Raw genomic sequence first — 16,642 nt, 5'->3', positions numbered from 1 at the left:
AATACATATATATCGAGCGATAAATCATAAATAAACTTTTGCGAAGTTTCCTTAAAATTGCTTCAGATTTAAATGTTTCCCATATTTTTTTACTAACATTGTGTTCCACCCTAGTGCATTAGCCGACTTAAATTTTGAGTCTATAGATTTTGTAGAAGTCTATCAAATTCTGTCCAGATCGAGTGATATTTAAATGTATGTATTTGGAACAAACCTTTATATATAGCACCCAACACATTTGATGGATGTGATATGGTATCGAAAATTTAGATCTACAAAGTGGTGCTGGGTATAATATAGTCGGCCCCCAAGGAAAATGTTGGTATTTTGACCAATTTTGTCGAAATCAGAATAACATATATATGGGAGCTATATTTAAATCTGAACCGATTTCAACCAAATGTGGCAAGCATAGATACAATGCTAATTCTACTCCCTGTGCAAAATTTCAACTAAATCGGAGTTAAAAATTGGCCTCTGTGGCCATATGAGTGTAAATCGGGCGAAAGCTATATATGGAAGATATATCTAAATCTGAACCGATTTCAATAGAATTTTGTACAATTACCGATACTATAAATCGTACTCCTTGTGCAAAATTTGAAGTAAGTCAAGGCACAACTTTGGCTTTTGAGGCCATATAAGTCCAAATCGGACGAAATATATATATGGGAGCTATATCTAAATCTGAACCGATTTCTTCCAAAATCAATAGGGTTCTATTCTGACCCAAATTAGGAACATGTGCCAAATTTGAAGGCGATTGGACTTAAATTGCGACCTAGACTTTGATCACAAAAATGTGTTCACAGACAGACGGACGGACGGACAGACGGACATGGTTATATCGACTCAGGGACCCACCCTGAGCATTATTGCCAAAGACACCATGTGTCTATCTCGTCTCCTTCTGGGTGTTACAAACATATGCACTAACTTATAATACCCTGTTCCACAGTGTGGCGCAGGGTATAAAAAAAAATAATTCCAATTACCTTTTTTAATTGCCTTTGTCATCCAAGTTTGATTGAAAAGTGAATTATATCAATTAATTTTTTGAATAAAAATTTTATAATTATCAATCATTGACTTAATTAATATAATGTTTCTATCTTGATTAAAAAGTCAATTGTATCAATTAATTTATTAATTGAAACAATATTCAACTTCAATCAACTTTTTAATTGGAAATATTTTGCTGATATTTTTTTGTGTTTTACAAACGTCTGAAAAATAACGTAAAGGTTAAAGTGGTAGGCCAATTTATTGTCAGGCTCACTTAGACCAAAAATTATAGATTTGAGGAAGATAGGAAATTGGATTACGACATACCAAATGTTGCATTTACCAGATTAGTTCAATACATGTTTGTAATCTATTAGTTGTTTTTCATTTTTATTTTTCTAATGAAAAATTTAATTTTCTTAATGAAACAATGTTAAATTTTAGGCCATAACAAATTTTCCCCTTTATGGAAATTTATTTCGTGCACTTAATTTCTTTTTATTTGCATTTTAATGCTATGTCAATACTTGTCGTATACGCGTTTGGTTCGAGTATTAAACTAATCTGGTAAATGGTTCGATCTCCTCAGTAGCTATTTTCCTATCTTCCTGAATCTATAATCTTTGACTTAGACTATTCAGTCCATTGTGATAAAAAGTAACGTAACTTTTTCAAAATTAGCAAAATTTTACTTTTTTAATTGAAAACAAACAACAGATATTAAACAAATTTAATTTAATTTAATTTAACGAGTCAAAATTCTAAAAATATTGATAAACCTTTCTTATAGTTGAGGGGTTAGTACAGTTCCGGTACACCCAAGGTCTCAAAATTTGGCTAACTACTTGCTCAATATCTCGGCTCTAACCATACAAATTTGTGTTATCTCACACTTTTATGCCATCAGATATGTTTGATCCCTTTGTGTAGAAGGGACCAAGGTTAGGTGTTTGATCCCTTTGTATAGAAGGGACCAAGGTTAGGTTAGATGGCAGCCCGATGTATCAGGCTCACTTAGACTATTCAGTCCATTGTGATACCACAGTGGTGAACTTCTCTCTTATCACTGAGTGCTGCCCGATTCCATGTTAAGCTCAATGACAAGGGACCTCCTTTATATAGCCGATTCCGAACGGCGTTCCACATTGCAGTGAAACCACTTAGAGAAGCTTTGAAACCCTCAGAAATGTCACCAGCATTACTGAGGTGGGATAATCCACCGCTGAAAAAAATTTTGGTGTTTGGTCGAAACTGGGTTTGAACCCACGACCCTGTGTATGCAAGACGGGCATGCTAACCATTGCACCACGGTGGCTAGTTCTATAGAACTAAAATTTCGACGAAATTTTCTATAGAAATAAAATATCGACAAAATTTTCTATGGAAATTAAATTTCGACGAAATTGTCTATAGAAATAAAATTTCGACGAAATTTTCTATAGAAATAAAATTTCGTCGAAATTTTCTATAGAACTAGATTAGGTTAGGTATAGTGTCAGCCCGATGTATCAGGCTCACTTAGACTATTCAGTCCATGGTGATACCACATTGGTGAACTTCTCTCTTATCACTGAGTGCTGCCCGATTCCATGTTAAGCTTAATGACAAGGGACCTCCTTTTTATAGCCGATTCCGAACGGCGTTCCACATTGCAGTGAAACCACTTAGAGAAGCTTTGAAACTCTCAGAAATGTCACCAGCATTACTGAGGTGGGATAAACCACCGCTGAAGAACTTTTTGGAGTTGGTCGAAGCAGGAATCGAACCCATGACCTTGTGTATGCAAGGCGGGCATGCTAACCATTGCACCACGGTGGCTCCTTAGAAGGGACCAAACTTCACATTTTTCTTATTTTTGACCATCAACAAGGTACCTCAAAGTTTCGCTTTCCTACAATGCAATCCTTATATTTTTGTCCATTAGTTGTATGGAATCGAAGCACTGTGCCACGTTCCTCCACTAATTGGTTGCTTCTTTGATGTTAATTAAATTTTCTATAAAAATTCATTACCGTTGTTTTTCGTCTTACTTTCTAGATGCGATGGTTAGGTGAAAGTGGCAGTCCGAATAAGTTTCAGGCTCACTTAAACTATCCAGTCCATTATGATGCAATACTGCCAGTATCACGGTACCACGAACAATGGTACCAGAAACAAAAGATTTATTCACATGTAAATGCTGGAAGGCTCTAATGAGAGCCACTTATAACTTTCTGGCCAAATATAAAGCAATCAAACTATGACGTTTGACTTCCATTGTTGAATGCAATAGATCAAAATGTTTTTGTAATCATGTAAATAATAAAATTAACTCTCACTGGAATGAATAAATCTATCAGCTGTGAGCGGATTTATCCATTTTGATAAAATTTTTTAAGTAAAAATAAAATTTACTTTCTATGAAAAATCGATGGTACGGAAGTTTCTGCAAAATCTATATTTAAAAAAAAATCTAATTTATTCTAATTAGAACTTTAGGTGAGGATCGGCTCATATGCATACGCGGATTACCTTCGCAGTGAACCAGCTCAATATTTGTCACTTCTATTGTATTGCCATAAAACGAAGCTGTGTTAGAGTATTTTTTGTGTTCTTTTCACTTTTTGCTTCTAAACAAGATCGCAATGAGTTTTTTTATAGCTTTTATATGGTTTGTTATTTTCAAATTAACTCTAACATATAATGGTATTGGCAACCGCAACCGGTTTGTTAGGCTACTTTATAGCTAGCAGGTTGCCTACAAGCTTTTAAAAGAAATGTTTGACGTAATTGTTTTTCATTTGGGGTCTGAATTTCGTTTCGAAGAGAGAGGAAGTGAGAGAGAGAAAGAGACATTGAACATATTTAAGGAGTGTATTACATTTTGGGGAACCCTTTACTTCCGACTAATAGTATTTTATACTAATAAATATATTTTTATACAAATCAAAAGCATTTATGTTTTAATTGCTAGACATAAATCAAAGAATGAGAATGTGGACGCATTCACGTGCCTCTAAAAACAATTAAAGTGTTCTTCACTACTTGTATCGCGCTGTCGTCGTCACCGTCTCTGTCTCTGTCGACATTTACTGCGGTTTTTGTTGACGTATATTGGTTTATTATGAAGAATTCAGTTTGTCATTGTTTATACGTGGATGGTGCAATATGTATTTAGTCACACTACCTGATGCAAGAACAATTTTCCAACGAGTAGTACTATCTCGGTGACTATTGTTTCTATCGCTGGAGTGTCCGCAGAGCATTCTGTTTTCTAGGCTAAGTATTTATTGGCCTACCCAAATACGGTTCTCTGGAGAACAAATGAGATATATGTATATCAGCCTGGATTCCACGTAAATGCAAAATCAAAATAAAGTAACCTTGGAAAAATTATTGTCTACGTCATGATCATTAGGGTAGCATAACCCGTCATCCATGGATATTTTGCTTTAAATAGCTCAGTATATAGTCAATGTAAATTATACCGTAAAGCTTCTTTTAGATTTTTAGGATGTATTTATAATTGGTTCGTATTTTATTGGTACGTGGTGGTGGTGGTCCAATTCGTTACCATCATAGGTAGTGGAAAGCCTTCAGTGGATTTCGTTATCAAGGTTTGGACTGCCTCAAATCTCTCAAAGAAATGGTTGAGCAATCAAGTGTTCACCTAATATACACAGAAAAAACAACTAAAATTAAATTGTGTAAATTTTAAAAAGGGGTATAAGCAGACTTTGAGAGCTTATAACTTTAGAGGAATATCAAAACTGGAAAATGATTACTTAAATCAGCTACTAAGATCTCTTCCATTAATGAGTGCTGTCCGATACTATGCTCACTGACAAAAGAGCTTTTTTTATAGACGAAGTTCGAACAGCCTGTCTCATCCACGGTTGCCACTCGATCCAAAAATAATGTACCAAAATGTAGAGAAAATTTTACCAAAAAACTACCAAATAAAAAATCTTATTTTGCAGTTTTTGTTTTAATTTATTAGAAAATTTTGTCAACATTTTATTTCTATAGAAAATGTTGTCAATTTTTTCTATAAAAATTTGGTAAAATTTTTTTTATTTACAAAATTTTGTCAAATTTTTTTTCTATAGAAAATTTTGTGAATTTTTTTCTATAGGAAATTTTGTAACATTTTTTTCTATAGAAAATTTTTGTAAAATTTTTTTCTATAAAAAAAATTTGTAATTTTTTTCTATAGAAAATTTTTTTCTATAGAAAATTTTGTCAAATTTTTTTTCTATAGATTTTCTATAGAAAAAAATTGTCAAAATTGTTTCCTATAGAAATTTTGTCAAAATTTTTTTCTATACTAAATTTTGTCAAAATTTTTTTCTATAGAAAATTTTGTCCAAACGTTTATTTACAGAAAATTTTATCCAAACGTTTATTTAAAGAAAATTTTGTCCAATTTTTTATTTACAAAATTTTGTGAAAAATTTTTTTATTTACAAAATTTTGTGAAAAATTTTTTTATTTACAAAATTTTGTGAAAAATTTTTTCTATAGAAAATTTTGTCCAATTTTTTTCTATAGAAAGTTTTGTCAATAATTTTGTCCAGAGAAAAATTTGTCAAATTTTGTCAACTTTTTTTCTATAGAAAATTTTGTCAACATTTTTTTATTTACAAAATTTTGTGAACAAATTTTTTATTTACAAAATTTTGTGAAAAATTTTTTTATTTACAAAATTTTGGGAAAATTTTTTCTATAGAGAATTTTGTCCAATTTTGTTAGAAAATTTTGTCAATTTTTTTCTATAGGAAATTTTGTCAATTTTTTTTCTATAGAAAATTTTGTCAAAATTTTTTTCTATAGAAAATTTTTTCAAAATATTTTTCTATAGAAAATTTTGTCCAAACGTTTATCTACAGAAAATTTTATCCAAACGTTTATCAACAGAACATTTTTTCCAATTTTTTTATTTACAAAATTTTGCGAAAAATTTTTTTATTTACAAAATTTTTTGAAAAATTTTTTTATTTACAAAATTTTGTGAAACATTTTTTTATTTACAAAATTTTGTGAAAAATTTTTTCTATAGAAAATTTTGTCAATAATGTTGTCTAGAGAAAAATTTGTCAAATTTTGTCAACTTTTTTTCTATAGAAAATTTTGTCAACATTTTTTTATTTACAAAATTTTGTGAAAATGTTTTTTATTTACAAAATTTTGTGAAAAATATTTTTATTTACAAAATTTTGGGAAAATTTTTTTCTAAAGATGATTTTGTCCAATTTTTTCTAGAGAAAATTTTGTCAATTTTTTTTTCTATAAAAAATTTTGTGAATTTGTTGTTTCTATAGAAAGTTTTGTAACATTTTTATCTATAGGAAATTTTGTCAAAATTTGTTTCTTTAGAAAATTTTGTCAATTTTTTTTTGCTAGAAAAAATTTTCTCAAAATTTTTTTCTACCGAAAATTTTATCCAAACGTTTATCTGCAGATAAACGTCATGAGTCACGACAATTTCGTGTCACGTGCACACCTCTACCATACACGACTTCCTAAGTCGTCTACTGCAGACTACTTCCTAAGTCATCTACCACAGACGACTCTGAAGTCTTCTATTACAGATGACGTCTTATGTCGTATATTACATGCGACCTCTTAAAGTGTGATACGGTCAAAATTTGGTCAAGGGAAAACGCGTGTAAATCCGTGAAATCGTTTATTTAAAAAATCAAATTAAATTTCTTTTTCAAGTTCAATTAGTATAAAATTCAGGAAAAATATTCAGTTAGGCTTTCGCTTTTCCAAATCCGAATTGCCGGGCCTCACGCTTGACACCTGCCATCAGATTTTGTACAGCCACCTTGTCCACCTTCTTCGCCGCAGAAAGTCAGTTTGCCTTGAACTGCTGCTCGTCCTTAGCAGTTTTTTTGGTCTTCTTTAGGTTCCGCTTGACAATAGCCCAGTATTTCTCAATTGGGCGGTGCTCTGGCGTGTTGGGAGGGTTCTTGTCCTTGGGAACCACCTGCACGTTGTTGGAGGCGTACCACTCCATGGCCTTTTTACCGTAATGGCAAGATGCCAAATCCGGCCAAAACAGTACGGAACAACCGTGTTTCTTCATGAAAGGCAGCAGACGTTTATTCAAACACTCTTTCACGTAAATTTCTTGGTTGACAGTCCCGGAAGCTATGAAAATGCTGCTTTTCAAGCCACAGGTACAGATGGCTTGCTAAACCATATATTTCTTTGCGAACTTTGACAGTTTTATTTGCTTGAAAATATCTGCTACCTTTCCCCTTCCTTTTGCCGTATAAAACTTCTGTCCCGGAAGCTGCTTGTAGTCGGCTTTGACGTAGGTTTCGTCGTCCATTACCACGCAGTCAAACTTCGTCAGCATCGTCGTGTACAGCCTCCGGGATCGCGCTTTGGCCGTCGTATTTTGTTTATCATCGCGATTTGGGGTCACTACCTTCTTGTAAGTCGATAGTCAGGCTCGTTTTTTGGCTCGATGCATGGTTGTAGACGATACACCCAGCTTATTTGCGGTTTTCGATTTCCCCCCGATCCAGACTTCCTGGCTGTCGCCAAACGTTCCCCAAACACTTTAATTACATTTGTAACGGTTGATTTGGCAACTTTTAGCGATTTTGCCAGCTTTGCGTGCGAGTAGCTCGGATTTTCGCGATGCGCGAGCAAAATTTTGATACGCTGCTCTTCTTGCTTGGACGGGATTTTGACAACTGAAGAGTGAATTCCAAAATCAAAATAGGAGCAACATTCTACACACACACACCTTCAAAATGAGGGGTGTTCAGGTTTTTTAAAAGCAAAATTGAAAGAAATACGTCAAGTTTATATTGACCAAATTTTGACCGTATCACCCTTTAAGTACTCTATCACAGACGACTTCTTATTTCGTCTGCCATAGACGACTTCTTAAGTCCTATGAAGTCGTCTCCTACAGACGACCTATGATATCGGCTCATATAGACGACTTTTTGAGTCGTCCGCTGCAGACCACATCTTAAGTCGTGCACTACCGACGACTTCTTAAGAGGTGTACCACAGAAAACTTCTTAAATCGTGTACCATAGACTTCTTAAGTCGTCTAATACAGGCGACTTCTTAGGCCGTCTAATACAGACGACTCTGAAGTCTTCTATTACAGGCGATTTCTTATGTCTTCTATTACATGCGATCTCTTAAGCCATCACAGACGACTTCTTAAGTCCTATGAAGTCTTCACGTACAGACGATCTACCATGGTGTAGTGGTTAGCATGCCCGCCTTGCATACGTAGGGTCGTGGGTTCAACCCCAGATTCGACGGAACAACAAAAAGTTTTTCAACGTTGAATTATCCCCTCTCAGTAATGCTGGTTCGAACTCGGTTTGTAATTGAGCTAAACATGGATTCGGTCAGTACTCAGAGATAAGAGCAAAGTTCACTACAGTGGTATCACATTGAACTGATTAGTCTAAGTGCGCCTGAAATATCGGACGACCTATGAAATCGTCTCCTACATACGACTTCTTAAGTCGTCTACCACAGACGACTTCGTAAGTCTTTTACAATAGACGACTTATTAAGTCGACTACCTCAGGCGACTTTCTAATGGCACTGGGTCAATATCGACATAAAAATGACAAACCATTTTAATATTTTTTGATATATCGCCGACTCCACAGCTTTGGTTCCATTAACTACGGAACTAACGATAAACACGCGATGTTTTGCAGATCTTTATTAAATCTCTAGACATAGCTACCGTAATTATCGACATTTTCACTTGTTAACGTGGTTATAACGATTGATTAATTGTTTTCATTTTCCCGTGTCGACTGAAAATAGAGTAATTAAAAAATATAGCCAACTATTTTTACAGTAGTTGTTAAAAAAAAAACAACAACAACAACAAAATAGATAACCTACCAATCAATTTTCTTTCGTGAAGACTAACCAACCGTTAAATGGCCTGTAACACTTTTCCACCTGTTATGCGCATCTGCAAGCAACATTGTTCGCCAAATTCAAAATCAAGTTTAAAGCACTTTTAATTTCATTTCGTCTAATTGTAAAATACCTCATGTGGTTTTAGTTATGGTGCCACTGGTACATTTATTCATGAACTTGATGTGGTTGCATGGCGACTTCAAACAAGTTTGAGTTGATGGTGTTAATGTCCTGTACAATGTCTCTGTAATGCCTCGTTTGATGTGACAGAAATGTTACAAAGCGAATTGGAACAAATCATGTTTTTAGATTAACAATCGTTCATAGTGCTTCGAATGCACGCTACTCTAAATGATTTTGAAGAAAAGTTTATTATGGCCCAGCTCCAGATCCGCCCGATGTTATGCTAAATAAAAGGACAAAAAGAAAAATAATGCACGCCATGTTAGCTCAATGAACATGGATATATATTAGCGACATTGCATTATATTGTGTACAAGCTTACAAAAGCATTGTATTCAGTAGTATATATTGTATTCAGTAGTATATGTTCGATAAAAAAAGGAAGGTTAAATACCTTAAATACCAATATAAACCAATATGTGCACATATTTATTAACATCACAAAATTTCAACCTAATCGGATGAAATTTACTCCTTCACGGGGCTCCGGAGCTCAAATTTGGGCGGCAATTTTTGTTAAAGGACATATACTAACACTGTGTACCAAATTTCTACCGGATCAGATGAAATTTGCACTTCCAAGAGGCTCCGAAACACTGTTGCCACTCGTGCCAAAAATAATCTACCACAATTACCACGGCCTGGCCGTAAGTTCGGCCAGGCCGAATCTTATGTACCCTCCACCATGGATTGCGTAGAAACTTCTACGAAAGACTGTTATACACAATCGAATTACTTGGGTTGTGGTATCTTAAATCGTTTTCTAAATTGTGAGTTAGTCCACACGTGGTATATATTAGACAAAAATGTATGTAAGTCTACAAATAATTACGAATCGACTTTTGCTCGGTACGTAGGGACCCAGAATCGAAATATGGGTGTCGCTTATATGGGGGCTATATAGAATTATGAACTTGATATGGACCAATTTTTGTGTGATTGGATAAATCGATCATCTAAGGGCTATATATAACTATAGACCGATATGGTTGTTAACGGCCATATGCTAGCACAATGTAGCAAATTTCAACTGACTCGGATGAAATTTGCTCATCCAAGAGGTTCCAAAACCAAATCTCGGGATCGGTTTATATGGGGGCTATATATGATTATGGACTGATATGGACCAGTTTTAGCATGGTTGTTAAATATCATATAGTAAAACCGCGTACCAAATTTCAATCAGATCGGATGAATTTTGCTTCTCCAAAAGGCACCGGAGGTCAAATCTGGGGATCGATTTATATGGGGGCTATATATAATTATGGACTGATATGAACCAATTCATGCATGGTTGTTGGATACTATATACTAACATCACGTACCACATTTCAACCGAATCAGATGAATTTTGCTCTTCCAAGGGGCTCCGGAGGTCAAATCTGGGGATCGGTTTATATGGGGGCTATATATAATTATGGACCAATTTCGACCAATTTTTGCATGGGTGTTTGAGGCCATATACTAACACCATGTACCCAATTTCAGCCGGATCGGATGAAATTTGCTTCTCTTAGAGGCTCCGCAAGCCAAATCGGGGGATCGGTTTATATGGGGGCTATATATAATTATTGACCGATGCGGACCAATTTTTGCATAGTTGTTTGAGGCCATATACTAGCACCATGTATCAAATTTCAGCCGGATCGGATGAAATTTGCTTCTCTTAGAGGCTCCGAAAGCCAAATCGGGGGATCGGTTTATATGGGGGCTATATATAATTATGGACCGATGTGGACCAATTTTTGCATGGTTGTTAGAGACCATATACTAGCACCATGTACCAAATTTCAGCCGGATCGGATGAAATTTGCTTCTCTTAGAGGGTCAGCAAGCCAAATTTTGGGGTCCGTTTATATGGGGGCTATACGTAAAAGTGGACCGATATGGCCCATTTGCAATACCACCCGACCTACATCAATAACAACTACTTGTGCCAAGTTTCAAGTCGATAGCTTGTTTCGTTCGGAAGTTAGCGTGATTTCAACAGACGGACGGACGGACGGACGGACGGACATGCTCAGATCGACTCAGAATTTCACCACGACCCAGAATATATATACTTTATGGGGTCTTAGAGCAATATTTCGATGTGTTACAAACGGAATGGTGGAGGGTATAAGAATACCACAAATCTACCAAATTTAAAAAATCTTATTTTGAAGTTTTTGATCAAATGTTTGTGGTTAGTAAGAAAAAAAAATCTTTGAATGAATGAATGAGCCCTCCTTTTAGGGAGATTTTTTTGGGTGTATAAATATCCCTTGAATTGTACACTGAACAGAGCGATAAAGAACATTTTTGTTAGTTTTAGAAAAATTAGAATAATTTTAGAAAATTTTAACTAACGATAATTTAACGATAAAAATAAGTAAATAACTTTGTCATTGAGCTTAACATGGAATCGGGCAGCACTCAGTGATAAGAGAGAAGTTCACCAATGTGGTATCACAATGGACTATATAGTCTAAGTGAGCCTGATACATCGGGCTGCCACCTAACCTAACCTAACCTGGGACGTTTACACAAGATACGCTACATCACTTTTCGATATTTGGTCGGGAAGTCCCCCCTTCCTCTAAAACTGAAAAAAACTAAAATTCTCAAGTTTTCTTGATATTTACAAAGGCCGTTAAGGAAGGTTATGAAATCAATGTTGTTTGGGTATTTGGACGGGGAGGGAACCGTCTCCTTGGCCAACACTTGAAGGAAAGTATATAGATTTTCTTAGAATTTTCAGGGAAGGTTAAGGGTGCTATTCACTTCGGTGTTTGTCGATATTTTATCGGGGAAAGTGACGTCCCTTTAAAACAATAGAGCAAAATTTAACCTTATCCGATCTACTTGAAATTTACAGGGAATGTGGGAGGAGGTGATTAAATTAATACATGATTTTTTAATTAGTACACGATTTTTCGATATCTGGTTAGGGAAGGGGAATAGTGAAATAAACAATGCGATTTACTTGGAATTTATAGGGACCGTTGTATAGTTTAGGGATTTAATATAGGGTACGTGATTTTCCGATATCCGTGTTCTCCATGTCCAACATTTTAACAAATGTTAATGACGTAAATTTTTTAAGTACTTTTGTTCTTTCCGATTTATTAGACGAAAAACAGTGATTCTTTGTATATTGAGGAGAAGGATACCTTTCCTTGACAAACCACACTTAAAATTAACCGGAAATGTAGAAGATTGTCCAACTGCTTCAACACAGAACATAATTTAAAAAAATAGTGGAAAAGGAACACCCACTCCCCGACATTTGCTTAGGCGGACCGTTTGACATCTGCATATCCGCCGTATTTCTATCCATAAACGAGAAACAATTCAAATCTTTTCGAATTTGTTTTCAGCACGAAGGATATGGTTAACTAAGTCACTGCAAAATGTTCCTACAAATACGCTTCGGAAGGCGCGAATAAAAATTTATAATTTTATATAAAATTAACTAGTATAAAAACGTACGAATAAAATTATATGACTTTCATCGACACTTTCTTAAAACGTTATAATTCCATGAGCTAAAATGTAATTAAATCGTCTTTAATGAAATATATTTTTTTGAGTGTAAATGTGTCGAATTTCAAATATTTTAACGGTTTTAGCTTGCGCCAACAAAGGCAAGTTACTACTTCTACAAAAATTTAGGTTGTAGAAGATTTTAGGGAAGGGAATGTTACTACACTAAAAAAACAGTGAACCCACAAGGAAGAAAACTTTTGGTAAATTTTAAAAAATTTTGAATATTTTTAGAAAATTTTAACTAAACAGTATTATAAACGCTGGCATCACGCCGATATCGCAAAAATAAGTCAATATTTTTGGACAAATTCAAGAAAATTTATTAGACATAAATAATGTTTTTCACTTGTTAAAGAAAATTTTGTAGTTTGAAGGACAAAATTGGAGTTCAAAATTGCAAGCATGTCTTTAGTGACATACGAAGTTCATGATGGATGCATTTGTAGTAAAATTTACACATTTAAAGAAATAATTACTTTAAAGAAATTATGAGAAATAGGAATTTAGTAAAGGGAACTTTCTCCACACATAATAATTCCATTAACCAAACTAAAGTTAAATTGGCTTTAGTGAAATAGAACGTTCACTTTTCTTTGAGTGTACTTCTACAAAAAGGGAGAACTTATTCACGCTGGACTTCGATAGTATGAAATAACAAAAATTTTCTCAAAATTTTATTTCTATAGAAAACTTTCACAAACTTTTACCATTTTAGGTAGAATCTAACATTTTAGGTAGAATTCTACCAACTGTGCCAACCGTGTCCGAATGTCAAATTCGTGGATCGATACATATATAAACGTGAATCGATATGCCCCATTTGCAATACCACCCGACCTACATCAGTAACAACTACTTGTGACAAGTTTTAAGTCGATAACTTTTTTAGATTGGAAGTTAGCGTGATTTCAACAGACGGATGGACATCGCTAGATCAACTCAGAATTTCACCACGACCCAGAATATATATACTTTATATGGAGTATGAGACCAATATATCCATGTGTTACAAGTGGTATGACAAAGGTCTGTATTTATATGATGCAGGATAAAAATATTTAAAAAAAATTGCGGACATATGTATAAGGTGAAAAATGCTTTTTGTATTGTTGAAGATTGGTTTATAAGGAAGTTATACCGAAACATGCGAACCACCGTGGTGCAATGGTTAGCATGCCCGCCTTGCATATACAAGGTCGTGGGTTCGATTCCTGCTACGACCGAACACCAAAAAGCTTTTCAGCGGTGGATTATCCCACCTCAGTAATGCTGGTGACATTTCTGAGGGTTTCAAAACTTCTGTAAGTGGTTTCACTGCAAGGTGGAACGCCGTTCGAACTCGGCTATAAAAAGGAGGTCCCTTGTCATTGAGCTTAACATGGAATCGGGCAGCACTCAGTGATAAGAGAGAAGTTCACCACTGTGGTATCACAATGGACTGAATAGTCTAAGTGAGCCTGATGCATCGGGCTGCCACATAACCTAACCTAACCTATACCGAAACATTCACTCTCCTCTTGGATCTCAAGATTTTAAACTAATCGGAAGACAATTGATCCACGGCCTTATAAATTCAAATCGGAAGATCGGTATATGAGGGCTATATCAAAACATTGATTACACAAAAAAATCTGATTCAATCACGAAATTAATTGATTCAATTTGAAATGTCTTCAATCACAGAAATGATGTATCAATTAAAAAATTAATTGAAAGTCAATTAAAGAATTAATTTAGGTTAGGTTAGGTTAGGTTAGGTTATGTGGCAGCCCGATGTATCAGGCTCACTTAGACTATTCAGTCCATTGTGATACCACAGTGGTGAACTTCTCTTTTATCACTGAGTGCTGCCCGATTCCATGTTAAGCTCAATGATAAGGGACCTCCTTTTTATAGCCGAGTCCGAACAGAGTTCCACATATCAGTGAAACCACTTAGAGAAGTTTTGAAACCCTCAGGTGTCACCAGTATTACTGAGGTGGGATAATCTACCGCTGAAAAACTTTTTGATGTTCGGTCGAAGCAGGCATCGAACCCAGGACCTTGTGTATGCAAGGCGGGTATGCTAACCATTGCACCACGGTGGCTCCCAAAAGAAAGAATTAATTGGTCCAATTATAAAATTAATTGATACTATTAATTTTTGCGATTGATTTTTGTTTCAATTAAAAAATTTTTTGAATCAATTAAATTTTTAATTGAATATTTTCTAAGACTCAATTAAGACTTTAGTTGGACCTAACATACCTCTGTAGTCCAAATTTCAATCGGAAATCAAATCGGGAGATCGGTCTATATGAAATATCAAAATATGGTCTGACATATACAAAATATAGCACAGCTCTTTATGGACCTAAAATGCTTCTGGATTTCAATCAAATCGGATGAAAATTTCCCATCCCATGGCCTATAGAAGCCAAATTGGCGATCGGTCTCTATGGGGCCTATATCACAACATAGAGCGATATCTTTGTGAACCCTAAATACCTCCAGATTTCAAATTGCAATGAAATCGTATGGAAATAGAGGCTTCCATGCCATCAAGAAGGGAAATCGGGAGATCAGTCTATATGGTTGTAATATTTATGAATTCCACCATTTCGTTTTATAAGGATGATGACAATCTTCGTTCATCTCCACATCCACCTGTAACCATACTTACGAATGTAGGCTATTGCAATAGTCAGCATTGCGAACGAACTACTCCCAGAGTGGGAATGTGATCACAAGTTTCACGAGCATACACAGAAAAAAATATCACCAAAATATTTCCAATTAAAAAGTAGATTGAAGTTGATGTTTTTTTTAATTAATTGATACAATTAACATTTTAATTAAACTCGGAGGGCTAAGTCAGTTAAAAAACGTGATGGATATTTTTTTTTTAATTTTTAATAAAACATTTATTTCCAACAATTAATTGTTAATCAAACTAAAAACACTATTAGAAATTAATTGAAAATAGTTACATATTTTAATTAAAAAATTAATTGCGTTTTGCAATCAACATCAATTAATTAATTGAAATTTACTAATGAATTCAATTAATTTTTAATTAAATACTTTTTATGCCCAATTAAAACTGTGATTGATACTATCATTTCAATTAAGAAGACATTTCAATTAAAAAATTAATTGGATCAATTAATTTCGTGATTGAATCAGAACAATATTTTTTTGTCTGATACTGTTACTTTTTCACGGGTATAATGGAAAATTTTGGCGCAAATATATTGTTTTGCTAGGTGAATGAAACATCTTACAAAAAGTAACATTATGTCGTTGAATCATGTTTCAGGTAATCATGCACATCTATACTCCCAACTTAGAATTGATTTCCTTCTTGCTCCTCTTTTTGCAACATCCACAGGATTACAGTTAACAGGTTAACAGGTTTGTTTTGTTTGCTTTCTGTAGAGTATCTTAAGAAAATGTTGTTATGATGATGCTAAAATCACCAGAACAACATAACACGCATAGAGAACGAGAAAACCAACCATCATTTCCAGTTCTAAGATATAATTTTCCATACCGGGGAAAATAAACTGGAAATCCCAGAGAGAGAGCAAGTACCATAGCAATGCAATTGCAAAATCTCGTTACAATCTATAGAAAAGGGGAGGATGATTTCCATTCGATAATTGAGAGTCAGGCCAGGCAGCCAGGCAGGCAAGCATGCGCACAGAAGTAAGTCCAGTTCAGTAAGTCAATGGATTTGGAAGTGAACACAACGTCTTAAAAAAATATTAAACATAAACGGAAGGAGAAAAAAATTTCTAGAAAAAAAAAATAAAGAAAAAAAAACTAAGTGGCCTATTTGGAAACTAAAAATTTTAAGCATATATAGAGCGCGAAAGAAAATTTTCCGTTTTATTTCAAAAAGCCGAAAGTAAAAGTTTCAACAAGTAGAAGAAGGCGGAGAATGAAAATCGTTTATAAAACAAAATTAGGTTTCGGTTAAAACTTTGTCATAGACCCGCATATATGAACTACTTGCAACTCCCATGTGATTGGACCTATCATT

The sequence above is a fragment of the Haematobia irritans genome, chromosome 3 (assembly GCF_050003625.1).
Source record: "Haematobia irritans isolate KBUSLIRL chromosome 3, ASM5000362v1, whole genome shotgun sequence".
NCBI classification, from domain to species: Eukaryota; Metazoa; Arthropoda; class Insecta; order Diptera; family Muscidae; genus Haematobia; species Haematobia irritans.
Note: the sequence above shows the minus strand (reverse complement) of the source record.